Raw genomic sequence first — 7,050 nt, 5'->3', positions numbered from 1 at the left:
TAGAGAAACCCCATCTCTACTAAAAAAACAAAATTAGCCAGGCGAGGTGGCATGTGCCTGTAATCCTAGCTACTGGGGAGGCTGAGGCAGGAGAATCACTTGAACCCGGGAGGTGGAGGTTGCAGTGAGCCGAGATCGCGCTATTGCATTCCAGCCTGGGCAACAAGAGCAAAACTCTGTCTCAAAAAAAAAAAAAAAAAAAAAAAAAAAAAAAAGGCACAAAAAGAGACAAAAATGGACCCAGCGCAGTGGCTCACGCCTGTAATCACTTTGGGAGGCCGAGGTGGGTGGATCATGAGGTCAGGAGATCGAGACCATCCTGGCTAACATGGTGAAACCCCGTCTGTACTAAGAATACAAAAAAATTAGCTGGGCGTGGTGGCAGGTGCCTGTAGTCCCAGCTACTCGGGAGGCTGAGGCAGGAGAATGGCATGAACCCAGGAGGCAGAGCTTGCCGTGAGCCGAGATTGCGCCACTGCACTCCAGCCTAGGTGACAGAGCGAGAGACTCCGTTTCAAAAACAAAAAAAGAGACAAAAGTAGGCCCATTTTAATGCTAATGGATACAGATCACAATCAAAACATAATTATGAATATCTTTGTCCCAAATTATAGAGCATCATCATTTATAGAACAAAAAGAATAGATGATTCAAAGATACACAGAAATATATTAGTGGTATAAAATATTTATTATCCTCTCACTCAGCTCATGATATAACCAAGTACCAAGTACACAAAAAATAAGGCGCTTAGACCTGTGCCATTCAACACGGTAGCCACTGGCTACATGTGGCTAATGAGCACTTGAAATGTGGCTAGTCCAAATTGACAGGTGCCGTAAGTACAAAATATGCCAGATTTCAAATAGCACAAAACAAAGAAGGTAAATAAGTTGTTAATAATTTTTTCTATTGATACATGTAATAATAATGGTTTTGATATAATGGGTTAAATAAAATTTCACTTTTAAAAAACTTCCTTAAGACGGCTACTTTAAACTTGAAATTGAATGTGTGGCCTGTATTATATTTCAATTGGACAGTGATGCTGCTCTAGAACTAATTAACACGTTAGATCTAAATACTTATAACAGCTAAAACATATACAGTATTTATTCCATTCCAGACACTGTTCAAAATATTTTGCACATATTAATGCACTGAGTCCTCTCAACACCCTAAGAGGTAGATGCTATTATTACAGCCATTAGCCATTTTACGGATGAAGAAACTGAGGCACAGAGAAATGAAGTAATTTGCATAAGATCACAGTAGTGAATCTGACATTTGGTTCTCATCAACCTGGCTCCAGAGTCTGTACTCTAAACCATGATGCTACAATTGATAAATGTATATATTGAACTCTGTCCTTTGAAAACAGGGATACATCTCCTGTTCCATCTTCTTCAATGAGACAGCCACAAAAATTGACCACAGATTAGGCCACAAGAGATATATCAAGTTTCAATACTGGGAAATAATACAGAGGAAATTATGCTGTAATGCTATAAAATTAGAACTTGATAGCAAAACCAGAAAAATGAAGTAGCTAAAGTTCAGAAATGAAAACAAAACAACACAAAACCTACCTCTTCCAAAGAGCTCTTGAATAAGAGAGGAAATCAAAGACTAGCAAATGATCATGAAAATACAGATCAGAATAACTACAAGATTCAGCCTCAGCACTACTCAGAGAAAAAGTTTTAGTCTTAAATACGTTCACAGACAAGAAAGAGTACAAATAAATGGCTAAACTTCTCAAATCCAAGCCAAAAAATAAAAACAAAAAGTGAATAATTTTCTAGGAAAATATAATTTACAAAAACTGATCTAAGAATTAAAAACAAAACAAAACAAAACAAAAAAAGCCGGGCGCGATGGCTCACGCCTGTAATCCCAGCACTTTGGGAGGCCGAGGCGAGCGGATCACGAGATCAGGAGATCGAGACCATCCTGGCTAACACGGTGAAACCCTGTCTCTACTAAACATACAAAAAATTAGCCGGGCGTGGTGGCGGGCACCTGTGGTCCCAGCTACTCGGGAGGCTGAGGCAGAATGGCGTGAATCCGGGAGGCGGAGCTTGCAGTGAGCCGAGATTGCGCCACTGCACTCCAGCCTGGGCTATAGAGTGAGACTCCGTCTCAAAAAAACAAATAAATAAAATAAAAAAATAAGTACAGTTGTTTAAGAGCTACTGTCCAAAATCATCATCGGGCTCAGAAAATTTTTATTGAACTTTTAAAGTGTAGATAATTTCAGTGTAACTTACATTGTTTTAAAACACAAAGAAAAAACTTCTAGAAGCTTTTAAATGAAGGGAATATAGCATTATTCTGCAATAGGACTGTTTGTGAAGAAACAAATAAAATAAAAAATAAAACGACAATAACAACAACAAAAACAAAATCTAACATTGATACCAAAACCCAGTAAGAATTGTACAAATTAAGAGAACTGGAATAATCTTATTTCTGAATATCAAGGCAAACCAGAATGCTGTAAATACAGTAAAAATACGAAAATTCTTAGAAATTCAAGAATGGCTCAATATTCATATATTTATGAATATAAGTATGCTAATAATATAAAAAGAATAAAACTATATGATCATGATAATAAATACCAAATAAATGTTTGACAGAATTCAACATATATTTTGATTTAAAAATTCTTAAAAGTCAAAATAAAAATTTCTAAATATGATTAAAATATATCTATTTCAACCCCAAAACCATCATGATCCCTTACAAAAAAAAATTTTTTTTTTTTCAGAGTGTCGTTTTGTTGCCCAAGCTGGAGTGCAGTGGCATGATCTCAGCTGACTGCAACCTCTGCCTCCTGGGCTCAAGCAATCATTCCACCTCAGTTTCCTGAGTAACTGAAACTACAGGTGCCTCCACCATGCCCTAGCTAATTTTTGTATCTTTTTTGGTAGACACGTGATTTCGCCATGTTGCCCAGGCTGGTCTCTAACTCCTGGGCTCCGCCTGCCTTGGCCTCCCAAAGTGCTGGCATTACAGGCATGAGCTACCATGCTCCACCCCAGATTCTTAATGAGGAAATAATGCAAGCACTTATACTAAGAACTTGTCTAAGATAACAAGGCTTGTCATCATGATTATCTAACATTGCCTTTGAGGTACTAGATACTACAAATAAACAAGAAAATAGATGTATATTTAAAAGTAGGCAAAATTATTACTGTAATATAATCCTATACCTAGAAACCCAAGAAAATCAACTGAAAACTTACTACAAACAGTAAGAAAAATCAACAAGGTAGCTGTGCATTAAATTAATAGACAAATAGTTTCCATAATGTAGACAGCAAACAGTTAGAAAACATAAGTAAAAGACCAGTGACAAAAATAGATAAAATATCAAGGAATAAACTTAAGAAACAAGCAAGCTATATGAAGAAAATTTTAAAATATTCATGAGAGACACAAAAGAAGACTGAAAGGAATGGAAAGGCTTCAAGTCCTTAGGAAGAAATCATCATGAAGATTTCAGTTCTCTTCAAGTTAACCTTTTAATTTAATACTGTGATTCCCCAAAAACACTGAGAAGATTTTATTTTTGGCATTACCAAATTGATTTTAAAATGCACGAAGGAAATCCAAACACAAATAGCTAGGAAATATCTGAACAAAGTAATGAGTATTAAATAGCCCTGCCAGATATTAAAACATAAAGTCTCAACAAGTAAAATAGTGTATTACAGATGCCTGCATAGATAGAACAGCAAGTCCAGAAACAGAAGCAGCAATATAGTAATTAAACATATGCTAAAGTGGGCATCTCATAACATTTCAGAAAACAATATTACTCAGTGAATGATTTGAGACAATTGGGTAGCAATCTTAAAATAAATTTGAATTTGTACCTCAAAAAAAAAAAACTTATACCATGATAATTCCAAATGAATGAGTGATTTAAATGGAAAGGAATAGGACCATACAAATGAACAGTATGAAAATTATTTTTAATTATTGTCTTGAACAGGGGAACCCTTTCTAAGTGTGACACAGTTCCCAGAAGCCATAAGAAAGAAGATTGACAAAAATCTGCAATATAAAAAGTCTGATTGGCTTATTATACCAAAAGTTAAGGGAAAAATAGACAAAAATATTTTAAAACATTTTCAAATCCTATCACTAACACAGAGCTAACTTCCCTAATATATAAAGAGCTACAAATTCATAAGAAATCTAATGTCCTGGTTTCAAATAAAATGAGCAAATGAATTAAATGGACAATCCAAAAGAAATCCAAGGGATTCATAAAACCATGTCACATCCCTCACAAAGAAGAAGTGCAACTTAAAACCACACTGTGGGCTGGTAGTGGTGGCTCACGCCTATAATCCTAACACTTTGGGAGGCCGAGGTGGGTGGATGGCTTGAGTCCAGGAGTTCGAGACCAGTCTGGGCAGCAGGCTGGAGGCAAAACTCCATCTCCACCAAAAATACAAAATTAGCCGGGTGTGGTGGCGCACAGCTACTTGGGAAGCTGAAGCAGCAGGATCACCTGAGCCTGGGGAGGTCGAGGCTGCAGTGAGCCCCGATCGCACCACTGCACTCCAGCCGGGTAACAGAGTGAGACTCTTTAAAAACAAACAAAACAACAAAACTACACTGTGATAACAGTTTCACTCATCAGACTAAATAAATGTGAATACTCTTGGCACAAGTGCGAGAAACAGACATTCTATTCATACATCACTACTGGGAATGTAAATTTGTATATCCTTGATGGAGACCATTTTGGCCATCCACAAAGATTAGGAACGTTCCTTCTTTTTGAACTAGTACATCCATATATGGGAATTTATCTTAAAGAAAATGAGAATGACAATAACGATAGTAGTAATAGCAGTAACTACTAGTTGCAGCATATGTCAGCCACTGTTCTAAGTAGTTTACACAGGGCGTGTCACCAAATCTCTGCACTAACCTTAAAGTTCTTACTGATGAGGAACCTGAGGCAGAGAAGTTAAGTAACAGGCCCAGAGACACACACCTCATAAGTAGAGCCAGGGTTCAAACCCCAGCAGTCTGTGTCCAGAATCCATGCTTTTACTTGTGACCTCTCAAGCTATACTTGGACATAAGAGAAATTACAAGTAAACAAGGTTTTTCACAAGGGTATTGTTCAGGATTGGAAATAACTGGAAATAACCAAAAATCTATCAATAAAGACCTAGTTAAATAGTTATATCCATACAATGTAATACCATTCAGATGTTTTAAACAAAGAAGAAACTCTATATAAATTGACAGCAAGTCTCCAAGATAAATTTTTTAAAAACAACCAAGATGCAAAACATTATGTATTACATGTCATCATCAGTATACAAATGAGGGAAATAATGAATATATCTATTCCCTTTATATGTTTAAAACATCTCTGAGAGAGGACAACACCACATACCTAATAAATTATTGTTGGGGAGGGGAACTGTGTGGCTGAGGGGCAAAAGTGAGAAGATGAGCTCATTGAATAACATTTTTTTTTCATTTTGAATTCTGAACTATAAATAACCATTTAAAAATTAAATAATAATATGGCTGGGTGTAGTGGCTCACGTCTGTAATCCCAGCACTTTCGGAGACCGAGGTGGGCAGATCACTTGAGGTCAGTTCAAGACCAGCCTGGCCAACATGGTGAAACCCTGTCTCTACTAAAAATACAAATATTAGCCAGGCATGGTGGCGGGCGCCTGTAATCCCAGCTACTCGGGAGACTGAGGCAGGAGAATCACTTGAACCCGGGAGGTGGAGGCTGCAGTGAGCCGGGGTTGCACCAGTGCACTCCAGCCTGGGCAACGAGAGTGAAACTCCGACTCAAAAAAAAAAATTAAATAATAATATTAATAGTAATAGTAAGAGAATGGTATGGATCCTCCTTAGGGTCTATGTCACAGAGGAACAAAGGGAGGCAAGGTAACAATGACAAATGTGAGGACTGACTGCAGCAGAATGTGCAGCTATCCTTTTGATAATCACTTAATGAAATAGAAAAACCCAGAACCAGTTATTAGCAGAACTGAGACAAGAAGCTTTTAAAAACTCCTAATACAATCCTCTTTCCATCACTCTTATTTTTCCTGTAGCTAAAATGACTTTGAAGGTGGTGTTCTATCACAGAAAATGGTAGAGGTTATAGTCTGAAAAAGGTTGATCTGGTATACCATATTCAGAGAAACCCCTCTCTGGTCTGGCACAGTGCATTATAATGAAGTATCCCTCAGATACACATAAAGGCATTTACCAAATTAGCGGTTTTTAAGCCCTTGTGCTTACCTGATTGTTTTAAAGTTTATATACAAAATATTTCATCATAAATTTAAATAAGTTTATTCTTTGCAATAAGATGAAATGAACATTGACTGTGATTGGAATAAATATTTTATGACATGATTTGATAGCATAGGTTTTAACTAGCTTATTGCATAGAGGTCACTGAATCTGAAAGAAGTCATATATCAGTTTACCTATTTTATCTAGTTTATCTTCATAGATTTGGTTTTCATAAAATATTCTGGTTATATTGAAAACAACCCACATAACTAACCTATATTGTTTTAGTTGGTCTGAATTCAGAATATTCCCAGACAGGTCAATTTGATCCTTAAGGGAAATACATACAATACAAAAGAATTTAAAGGGTTAGAATGCCTTCTTTATGTAAATTGGGAAAAGTTGTTTTCTCAGCTAGTTTTGGGAAAAAGTAACTGTGGAAGACAATCTAGAAACCCATTCCCTTGCTTAAATTTACTTGACTTAGCAGCATATCTCTTGCAGTGACTTCATGCACTATTCCTTATTCCATTTTGGAAAACACTATGCTAAATCATAGGCATCATTCTATATTCTTATTGTGTTTTTATTTTTTATTTTTATTTTTCTGAGATGGAGTCTCGCTGTCACCCAGGCTGGAGTACAGCGGCCTGATCTCAACTCACTGAAACCTCCCCTTCCCAGGTTCAAGCGATTCTCCTGCCTCAGCCTCCCAAACAGCTGTGATTACAGGTGCACACCACCATG

Source organism: Pongo abelii, chromosome 12 (genome assembly GCF_028885655.2).
Source record: "Pongo abelii isolate AG06213 chromosome 12, NHGRI_mPonAbe1-v2.0_pri, whole genome shotgun sequence".
NCBI lineage: Eukaryota > Metazoa > Chordata > Mammalia > Primates > Hominidae > Pongo > Pongo abelii.
Note: the sequence above shows the minus strand (reverse complement) of the source record.